Raw genomic sequence first — 11,360 nt, forward strand, 5'->3', positions numbered from 1 at the left:
ATTATCAAACGGCCACTAGGAAGGAAAATGTAAGACAGATATATCTGAATTTATCATTTTGTTCCCAGGTAGGTATTTTTAAAATGATAGCTCTCAAATTTGGTTAATTGTGTAACTGATTTACTGAACTGACCTATAAAAAGTGTCATTAAACTGTCCCCCTCCAAAAGGAGCTTAAGTAGTATTCAGAAAAAACTATAAGTATATTGCATGTGATAAGGGTAAATATTTTGGGATTTGATTTTTGGCTAATGTTTTACACATACATACACACATGCATGTTTGCAATATGAAATGCTGGTTCAGCACCCTTTGGATGACTATTTCCCTCACAGAACTGACTGGGTGCCTCTACGGAAAAGAACAAAAAAATAAACACATGATCATACATATAATGCTTCACTTCTGAACTCTATCCTGTTCAGTGATCTATTATGTCTTTCCTCATGCCAATACCACAGTATCTTGATAACCGTAGTTTCATATTAAATTCTCACATTGGAAAGTTTGAGTCTTTTATTTTTTTTACAGTTTTTACAACTATTTTGTTTCTTTTCATGAAGTTGGTACAATGTCCATTTATAACCCATGTCCCAGGTATCCTGGGCCAAAAAATACAACTAAAATCAAAAGAGAGCAGTGTTTTGATGTATACACTTCTGCCTGAATCATTTAACTGCCAATGGAATTTAGAATTTTTCTGGGATCTTCTGACAAGAATTTTAATGTCTCTTCAGTGAAGCCATCTCTGGAGTTAGTCATTACTCTCATCATATGTCTTCATGACTGCAACTTGATATTGCTCTTCTTTTGGTCCAGACCCTCACGTAAGTAGCTTCAAGTTAAGGAAAGGTCATTTTTCCACAGTTGAGTTCTCTGAAAAACTTCCATCTCCCACTGAAGTCACAGTCCAGGCATGAGGCAGTCACGTACTAGAACTTCAGAGCCAAATGGAAAGTCATTATGAACACTTGCATTGGCTGATCTTATTTATTCCACAAACCTGAAAATGCACAGTCCTAGAAAGGGTGTCTTCTCTGTACACATCAAGTAATTTTTAAGAAAGGAGGGCAATATCAAGGGGGCTGAGGTTTGCTCATCAAAAATCAGAACAATCAAAACAATAATGAATAATGAATAGTAGAATTCAAAATATCAGATGTTTTCAAGATAGGTGCCAGTTTTCAACTGTTTTGAACACCACATTACAAAAGAACTATTTTTAAAAATAAAAACGAAAACATTTACAAGGTTAACTAAACTGCTGAATGACCGCATTCCTTCCTGATAAACTTCAATCAGTTCTTCTTCCTCCATTCCCAGTTCTTTTGGAGTGTGATTATCAACAATTCTCTGACATTCAAAGAGAAACCTGAGTGAATTCATTGGAACCCCGCCTCCCCTGTCTCTGACAGTATGATTCTTTTTAGTTTCTTGATATGTGTTGTCATTTTCACCTTGCAGTTAATTTCACTACTATCCTGTCCAATGACTTAACAGTTTGATGATGTATTCTCCTTCTTTCTTGTCCTCCAAGTCCTCACTTGAAGGTTTTGCCTCCTGGTCAGACATAGTGATGGTGGCTTCACCCTGAGGGCCTTGGTAAAGCAGTGACCTCGGGCAGGCAGGATCTCGCTCTGGAGTTTACTGCGAGTCCTTTCAAAACGTTGATTTTCCCACTTGAGGTCTCCTGAATTTTCATATGAAGTTTAAAATCAGCCTGTCAATTTCTACAAACAAGTCTGTTTGGAAATTTTTATAGGAATTGTATAAAATCTGAAAACTGGTGAGGATGGGGGTGTAGTCTCAAGTATGCCATCTTAAAATTAAAGTCTTCTTATCAAAGAATAAAGTATGAATCCACCAGACGCTCTGCCAGAGAAGGGGGGGTCAATCTCCTCCTGTACCAGTCAGATCTGATTCGACGGTACACACACAAAAAATAATAAAATTTAAAAAAAGAATAAAGTATATCTATTTCTTTAGATCTTTAAGTTCATTTAACTTTTTATACTCTACAGTGTTTCTGTTCTTTAAACATTTTATTCATTGTTGCTACTATAAGTGTAAATTATTTTACTAATTTCTAGGATGTTCATTACCTGCTTCAGAAATAGAAATGTTTGTATACTGATTTTTGTACACTGATCTTGTATCTTGCAACCGTACTGAACTAGTCAGTTCAAATAATTTCTGTATGTATGGATTCTTGTAATTTTTCTATAGAAAAGATCCCATCATCCACAGATAGGTCCACTTCCTGTTTTGCAATCTAAAGTCTTTGTTTTATTTTAATTGTCTAATTGTCCTAGCTGAAACTCCTATTACAGTGCTGAACAGAAGTGATGAGAGTTGACATCCTGATCTTAACAACAAGAGACTTCCGTTTTTCCCTATTAGGTATAATTTTTGTCAGCTATAAGATCTTTTTATTGGGTTCAGGATGTTTCCTCTTATTCCTAGGTTGTTGAGAGCTTTTTTTATCATGAATGGTTGCTGGATTTTTGTCAAGTATTTCTTGTTGCACTATGAGAAGATTTGTAAGTTTTTGGTTTTTATTCTTTGTAACACTGTACTAAAGCAAATAAATTTTGAGTGTTAAACCAACATTGCATGGGAGCTCTGGTGGCCTAATGGCAAGAAGCTGTAATGCAATCTCAAACGTGTGTGGTTCAAATCCACTAGATGCTCCGCTGGAGAAGGAGGGGCAGTTGTTCCAGTCAGATCAGATTTGACAGTACACAACAAGAAAGAAAAACAAAATCAAACCAACATTGCAGTCTTATGATAATTCCTACCTAGTCATGCTGTATTTATTCACCATGACACTTTTTATATATTATTTGTTAGTATTTTGTTTAGGAGCTTCTCCCCTCCCACCCATCTGTATGCACAGCAGATACTGATCTGTTCTCTTCTTTGCATGTTATCTTTGGCAACAGGATTACTAATAGTCTCATAAAATGAGAGGGGGAAGTCACCTCATATAGAAAAAAAAACATTTTGGCAGAGTTTGTGAAGAATTGGTATTCTGACTTAAATTGGCAGAAATCACCAGTGTTAATTGCTTTACTTTGAAGGAAAAAATTACTAATTCAATCTCTACTTAGTAGAAATCTACTGACAATTATCTTAATTTTTAGTAGTCTGTGTCTAAGTAGTCTGTCCATTTCGTCTTATCCATTGGTATATAGCTGCTCAGAGAGTTCTCACATAGTCCTTTTTGTTATAAAGTTGGTAAAGATTTCCTTTCTATTACTCATCATTTTAATAATTTGAGTGTTCTTTTTTCAGTGGATAGTTTAGATAAAGATTTCTATTCTACTGATCTTTTCCAAAGAATTAGCTATTTTATTTTCTTTATTATTTTTATAGCATATTTCTTTTATTTCTGCTCTAAATTATTTGTTCTGATAGCTCTGAGTTTCATCTGCCCTTCTCTCCCTATTTCTTCAGGCAGAATGTGGTTATCATTGTTATCTGCTGTCAAGCTGTCTGACTCAGGAGCATTCCATGTGAAACAGAATAACCAAAATGGCAGCTCCTGTGCCATCCTCAAGACGGCTGCTACGTTTGAGCACAACCACCAAGTCAAGCTCTCTCACTGAGGAGTAACCTCCCTCACTGGTCAACCACTTTACCAAACAGATGTCCTTCTCCTACTTCTCCTTTTTTTTTTTGCTGGTCACCACCATGCCAATTTATTACTCCCGTGGCACTGACAGCGGGTGGTGCTCAGTGACACCACACACAACTTCTTGCCTTCTAGTTTCTGTCCACAGAGAAATGTCTACCATGTCCCTGTCCCTGTCCCCTCCTCAGGAAAGGGCAGGGAGTCCACTAAAAGCCACTCACCCAAATAAACCTCTTAATGCACTAATTCTTAAAATTTTGGGACATTTGTGTTTCCTTCCAAAGAAACAGGGGCAAGTGTCAGGTGTCCCACCCACCTCCCCAACCAGCCAAATGAGTCCTTGGAAAAGGCCACTCTCCTCTGCAATCTTGAATAAATACTGGGCTACGTGCTGTGAGTGGAGGTGAGTGATGGCACTGAGCAGGCCTGGCGGGCAGGGACATCTCCAGGTTGCTGTGGGCGCACTGGCCAAGTCCCCCAGGGCTGCCGGCTGCTGCAGGAGGGCCACCTACAGTTTGTCCAGGAAGTTTTTCAGGGCCGGGCCTCCTTCAGGCCTCTGCGCTTGCGTGTCTCAACCACCACCTGGCGGCTGGTGTTGTCAAAGGGGTCCCCAGGCAGGATCTGCCAGTGGTTGAACATGCACTGCGGGAAGGCCTGGCCACAAGTGTTGAACCTCAGGTCCACTGTGAAGCCAAAGAACTCACTCACAGGTAAGTAGGCCTTCACAACAAACACAGGGGTGCCAGCCACCTGGGACTCCTGGAAGACATGCCCTCACTTCCTGTTCAGGGCACCGTAGATACCACCGACCACTTGCTCAGGACACTGAATCTCCACCAGGTAGATGAGCTCCATGAGGCATAGAGGCAGCGCCGGGCCACTGGGATGATTTAGCCGCCCCCGTGGTAGATGGTGTCAGCATGCAGGGTCACATCATGGACATCAAAACACACACACCACATGTTCTCCTCACATAGTGCCCCCTCCTTGGTGGCCCACTGGAAGCCGGCCACCACACTGTCCTTGATCTCGTTGAGGTACTGCACACCTTTGGTGATGTCAGTGAGGATGTTGGGGCCAGTGCCGTCGGGCCCGAAGCACCAGATCTTGCGAGCCTCAGCCACATCCCACTTGTACTTTTCAGCCAGGTAGCGGGCCCACTGCTTGTGCTCCTGCCGGGCAGACACCTCGCCCTTGTCAATGTCCTCAGTCAGGCCATCAGGGAAGGGCCGTGCCTTCATGCACAGACGGTTGTGCTTGTTGGGGGACTTGGACAGGCACAGCACGTTGGACTCCTTGCTGACGGTCTCGCGGTAGGAGACCACTGGGTTGGATTTCTTGATGGGGATGCAGGTGTGGTCCTCCTCCAGGTCCTTCAGGCAGATCTCCAGGTGCAGCTCCCCAGCCCCAGAAATGATGTGTTTGCCTGACTCCTCAGTGATGCACTGCACCATGGGATCCGACTTGGCTAGCCACTTCAGGCCCTCCACCAGCTTGGGCAAGTCGGCAGGGTTCGTGGCCTCCACGGCGACCCTGACCACAGGGCTGACGCTGAACTTCATGACACGCATGTTGTGGGCTGTGCTCGAAGGTGGTGATGGTGCCAGTCTTCACCAGAAACTGGTCCACACCCACCAGACCCACAATGTTCCTGCATGGCACGTCCTCAATGGGCTTGACATAGCGGCCCATCATCAAGATGGTCCTCTGGATCGGCTTCAGATACAGTTCTTCCTTCTTCCCAGGGGTGTAGTTGGGCCCCATGATCCTGACCTTCAGGCCAGTGGACACAAGCCCAGAGAAGACCCGTCCAAAGGCAGAGAACCGACCTTTGTGGGAGGTTGGCACCATTTTGGAAATGTACATCATCAGGGGACCTTTAGGGTCAAAGCTTTTAATAGTCATGGTGGCCTCATCGTTGGGGTGGGGGGGCGGTGCCTCGTAGAGCAGCTCACAGCGGTACTACTGGGCTGTCACAGGTGAGGGCAGGTGGATGGTGATCATCTGCAGCAGGGCATCCCCAGCAGGCAGCCAGCGGCGCATCACAGCCTTCAGGAGGGGTTGCCCTCTTTGTCCCTGTCTTCACTGTCCAGCTTGATGTCCAACTTCTCAATCAGTTTTGCAGTCTCCTCTTTCCTGAAGTTCATGATTGCATCAAACACCTTGAAGATGGGGTCCAGGATGAACAGGCAGAATGTCCAGGGCAGCTTCTTGCCATCGGGGCTGGTGGCTGACTTGCTGAACTTGCCATTGGCAGGGTCAAAATAACGGTCACCCCAGAGCTTTTTCATCATGTCCTCAACTTTCTTGGCCCACTCAGCAGGCCCCAGCTGGCCCTCTCCCTTGGCAGTGAACTTGGCAACATACATTTAAGCAAACTGCTTGAGAGTGAAGGCCCAGCCAAGGAGGCCAGACCCAAAGCTGACTGTACCCAGGACGGGATCAAGCATGATGTTGCCCATGGGGCCACTCTCGCCCTCACCATAGGTGATGACGACGTTGACGTTCCCCAGTTGACATTCCCCACAATGCGCTGGAAGGTCTGGTAGAGCTTTTCAGGCTCCAGCTTCAGCTCGAGCAGGGCCCAGTCCATCTTGTTCATCATCAGCACAGGTTTGATGCGATCAGCGATGGCCTGCCGCAGTACCATATCAGTCTGCACGCACACCCCAGACACACAGTCCACAACCACTAAGGGCTCCATCAGTGACCCGGAGGGCGGCCGTCACCTCAGAGGAGAAGTCTACATGCCCAGGAGAGTCGATGAGGTTGATGAGAAGGCCAGAGCCATCCTTGCTCTGCTTGATGAAGTTCAAGTCGTTCTCAGAGTTCGTAGAAGAGGGGGATGGCGGTGGACTTGATGATGCAGTGCTCCTGCTCATCCTTGCGGGTGTCCGTGAAGCGGGTCTCCCCAGCCCGCAAGGATGCAATGATGCTGGCCTTGTAGACCAGCGAGTCCGTCAGCATGGACCTGCCAGTGGTCCATGTGGGCAATGATGGACATGTTGTGGATTTTGGCCTTCTTGTTTATAATGGCCCGGATCTGATCTACCGTCAGTTCACCATGGTGGCAGATGGCAGTGGATTCTTCCAGGGAGAAACAAGCGAGGCGAGTCGCGCAAAGGATTGCGGCGACGATGGCGGAAGAGCCTCCTTCCTACTTCTTCTTATGACAAAGTAAGCTTCAGTGTATTCACTGGTTAATTTTTGAAATCTAGATCTCCAAGCCTTTCTTCCTAGTGTATCTGAGTGGAATGTTAAGGCACATGCTTGAGATCTTTTCTGAGCATTTGCAGCTACAGGAGCCCTAGTAATACAACAGTTAAGTGTTCAACTGTTAACAGAAAAGTTAATTGTTTAAATTCGCTAGCTACTCTGTCAGAGAAGGATGTGGTAGTCTGCATCTGTAAAGATTATTCTTCTGTGTAGTTCTGCTTTGTATTACAGGGTCACTATGAGTTGGAACTGACTCAACAACAAAGTATTTGAGTTTATTTTCAGCTATAATTTCTCCCTAAACACCATATTTGCTGCATAGGCAAGGACACAAGGTTTTAGAAATGTTTAAAATTAATTTCAACCTGTTTTTTCTTTTATTTATTACTATTTTGGGGTTGACTGCTTAGTGTGTTGCTTAATGTTCTCGTATTTGTAAGTTTCAAATTTCCTTTTACTGATTTCTAGCATCATTCATTGTGATCAGTGAATATCCTTTGTGAGATTACAAACTTTTAAAAGGTTTTATTTTATGTGTCTAATCTAACTTTTGGAATATACCATATGCACTTTAGAAGAACGACTGTTCAGCTCTTGTGGGATGGAGTGTTTTACAGATGCCTGCTTGTACTGTTAAGTCTTCTATATCTTCTTGATTTTCTACCTCTTTGTTCGTGCCATTATTGATCAAACTGTTAACTGCAATATACATTTCAGACTGATTTTTCCTTCATTTATTCCAATACAGTGTTTAACATCTAACCATTCTTTTCCTGCTCTCCATGCCATAACCATTCTCTTTTTACAAGTGATCTTATACACTATTTTGTCCTTCTGTGACTAAATTCATCCAGCATGATGTCGTAGACTCAACCATATTATGAAGTGTTTCACCAATTCTTCACAATTTCTCAATGCTGTGCAATACTCTATTGTGTGAATGTATCATACCTTCTCTATCCATTCATTTTTTGATGGCACTTGGAGTACCATCTGTAACTGTGAATAATGTGGCAATAAACATGAGTGTGCAAACATCTGTTTGTGCTGTAGCTCTGATTTCTTTAGGGTATATTTCTACTAGTAGAATAGCTCCATCAAGTGGTATTCCTATTTTCAACTTTTTGTAAAAACTCCAGACTGTCTTCCATAATGGTTGCATTGTTTTACACTCCAACCGGCTGTGTATGAGAGTTTCAATCTCTCTATATTCTCAGCAACATTTTTTGTATGCTGTCTTGTTGAACACTGCTATTTTTACATCTAATACTGTAGCAATGGAATCAAGTATATCAAGAAATGGTAAGGATGGCTTATTGATTAGTAGAGATTATGCAGTCTGTAGAATATAGAGGAAAAAACAGTACCAAAAAAAAAAGGACCATATCCTCAGTGAAATCAGAAACACCACTAAGCACAATAACCATAATAGTCAAAACAAAAGGATAAGGGTCAGATCTATTATTCACAGGATCTCTATGAGTCATACTACTCAATTCAAGATACTAAACACCACCATGACCACTACCTTAGTGATTTTGAGCATTTCTTCATGCATTTGTTGGCCATATGATATCTTCTTTGGTAGTCTTTTAATAAAAAAAACCTAGATATTTTAAATAATAAAATGTAACATCTCTAGATATTATCGTCACTTCTTTCTCTCTCCTCCTGTTTGCTCCTTTCTGGGCTTCTTGTTATTTCCAAGTTTATTTGGCTGGAAGAGTTCATCAAAGTTTACTCATACCTTTCAATGTACGCATTCTATGATGCTGCCTCTCTTGATCTTGCACTGTCTCCTTGTCCACTAGGAATGAATGAAGTTTCATCTGTACTCTCTTTGGAGGTTTTGTGCTCCAATTTCCCTAAGATTCTAGCTGATTTGCTTCTGTTGTTGTTGAGTACCACAGAGAAGGAAGCAGCCCCTAGCTGACCCTCCAGCCAGGTATCAGAGGCAGTTAATCACACTGAAGGAGACTATCCCTCTTCCTCTTGAGGTGTTGTTGTTGTCATTAAGTTAGGCGTCACCACTGTGCAGGAACAGAACTGTCTCACACTTTCCTAGGCCCTTTTACTGACTGTGATTGTCACACATACCTCCTGTGGAGCCACTAAAAGGATTCAAACTGCCAATCTTTTGGTTAGTAACCAAGGACTTAACAATTGTGCCACCAGGGCTCCACAAATTGTTAGATGAACACAAAACCAGCAATACCTCAGAATATAAATTGCTTCAAAATCTGCCCTGATAAAAGCAGGGTTTCTCAGCAGGGGCAAGGTTTTTCTAGGCTTTGAGTTTTTACTCCACTCCAGAAGGGTCTCTTTTCCTTAATCTGTTAAATTTCTATCATTTGTTGCTATTAGTATCATGGAACTACCAGTCTCAAGTTTCTCACCACCAAGATATCCATTGTTTAACAGAAGTTTTAGGAATAATGAATTTCTCTATATTCTGTTTTGAATAATCAGTCCCTTGTGATGGAGAGAGAGTTCTTTATCACCATAACCTGCCTGTTCACCTGGACCACTGTCCTGCAGCTGGAAGTAGAGAATGAAGCTCATTTTTCACAGAGTGACATCTGTTTTCCATGATCGGAATATTAGTTGAAGATATTATCACACAGCCTTGCCCGTTTTGGTAAGCTGTTCTTATGAACAAGTTGGGGCAAAGGGGTTGCATTAGTTTGCTGTTCCTGAAGTAGTTCTGTTTTTCTGCATAGGAGGTAATAAGGAAGGAAGTCCTAGTGCTCTAGGTTTCATTTGCCTGAAGGAGCCCTTAAGAAATGTGAGCGACAGAGTATGAGAGATGTATGTATCCTACCTCTCTCAACACAAGTGAGCACCCATCACACTGAGCTGGAGAATGTGAATGGAAGTTGGTCAGTGAGTTCAAATGTCACAAATTCTTGCTGTTCTCACTGAGAGTGAGTAGATTTTCTTGAGTAACTCTTTCTGCAAATTATGGATGCCCTTTATAAAATTATTCCCAGAGACTTTAAAGGCTCTTTCAAAATAATTCTCATCTATTAAAGGGTTATTTCACTTATTTTTGTGTCTGAGATTTTTTCCCTGGAAAAATAACCAAAGATGAACAAACTAATTTCCTTCATTAAATCCAGCCACCAAAATAACATTAAACAATGATATATAAAGAAACTAGCCTTACTTTTTTCCACAGTACATAAATACACCAAAATAAAATGGATCAATTATAGACTGTTCACAGCAGAGTTAAAAGACAAAAGAACAACCTACAACCAAGAAAGGATTAAATAAATGAATGAGACCTTCTAAGAATCAAAGCCCTATGCACAATCCAAAAACTTTTCCAACAGGATAAAAAGGGAAGCCACGGACTGGGAAAAAGTATTCGGAAATGACATATCAGATGAGGGACTTGTATCCAGAATTTATAAAATACTTGAGCACCACAACAAGAAAAAGGTAAATAATCCAATAGAAAAATGGGCACAGGATATGAACAGAGACTTCAAAGAAGACATTCAGATGGCTAACAATCACATGAAGAAATGTTCAAAATCACTAGCTCTAAGAGAGATGAAAATCAAAATAACTATATCATCTCACCCCAATCAGAAAAGCAAAATTTAACAGAACAGCAAGCAACAAAAGCTGCTGAGATTGTCGAGAAACTGGAACCCTTATTCACTGTTGGTGGGAGTATAAAATGGTGCAACCACTGTGGAAAGCATTATGGCACTTTCTCAAAAAGTTGCAAATAGAGATACCATTTGACCCAGCAATTCCACTACTGGGAATATACCCCTAAGAAACCATAACTGACATCCAAGCAGATATATACACACCCATGTTTACTGTGGCTTTGTTCACAAAAGCAAGGAGTTGGAAACAGCCTAAGTGCCCATCAACAAATAAATGGATAGAGAAGCTGTGGTATATTCGCACAATGGAATACTATGCTGCATTGAAAAACAAGGAACTCATGCAATATAATTAAAAATGGGTGACCCTGGAGGACATTATGCCGAGTGAAGCATCTCAGTCACAAAAGGACAAATACTGCATGGAGCCACTGTTGTAAAACAGGACTGACCTCAGAGTTGTTGGGGAGGCTGAGAAAGATGGGTTTAATAATGTATACTGTATTGAAACAGATGAGGGAGAAAATTGGAAAAAGGGGTATGTGATTAGGTATTTTCGTCATGATAGGAGTCCAGAACGAAGGCTGCATAGTGGAGTGGACCTGGGGGGAGGGATTGTAAAACAATAATTTTTTTTTTTTACTATTCCAAGAGGGTAGTGTACTGAGGGGGAGGGTTGGGAGGGAAGAAAAGTGCAACCATGAATGAATGGAAATCCAGACTCTGTAAATTGTCACTGAAATTAATAATAAGTTTTTTTTTAAAAAAAAGAAATGAATCACAATATTCATAAAGACAAGGGGGAGGGTTTGTAAAACAATGAAATAATCTTTTCTTTTACTTTTCCAAGAGGGTAGTGTCTGGGCAGGGGGAGCCTTGGGAGGGGA

At 41.9% G+C, this 11,360-nt stretch overlaps 1 protein-coding gene and 2 pseudogenes across 1 annotated transcript in view; all 3 read right to left on the bottom strand.

Annotated features, from left to right (window-relative positions):
- The window catches only part of LCOR (ligand dependent nuclear receptor corepressor), a 129,947-nt gene that overhangs the window by 15,120 nt on the left and 103,467 nt on the right, over positions 1 to 11,360 (bottom strand). The window lies entirely within an intron of this gene.
- Positions 330 to 1,572, bottom strand: LOC102853922 (annotated as a pseudogene).
- LOC102854327 overlaps positions 4,143 to 11,360 on the bottom strand; it is a 147,484-nt pseudogene continuing 140,266 nt past the window's right edge.

The sequence above is a fragment of the Elephantulus edwardii genome, unplaced genomic scaffold (genome assembly GCF_000299155.1).
Source record: "Elephantulus edwardii isolate Elephantulus edwardi_28Jun2011 unplaced genomic scaffold, EleEdw1.0 scaffold00006, whole genome shotgun sequence".
Lineage (NCBI taxonomy): Eukaryota > Metazoa > Chordata > Mammalia > Macroscelidea > Macroscelididae > Elephantulus > Elephantulus edwardii.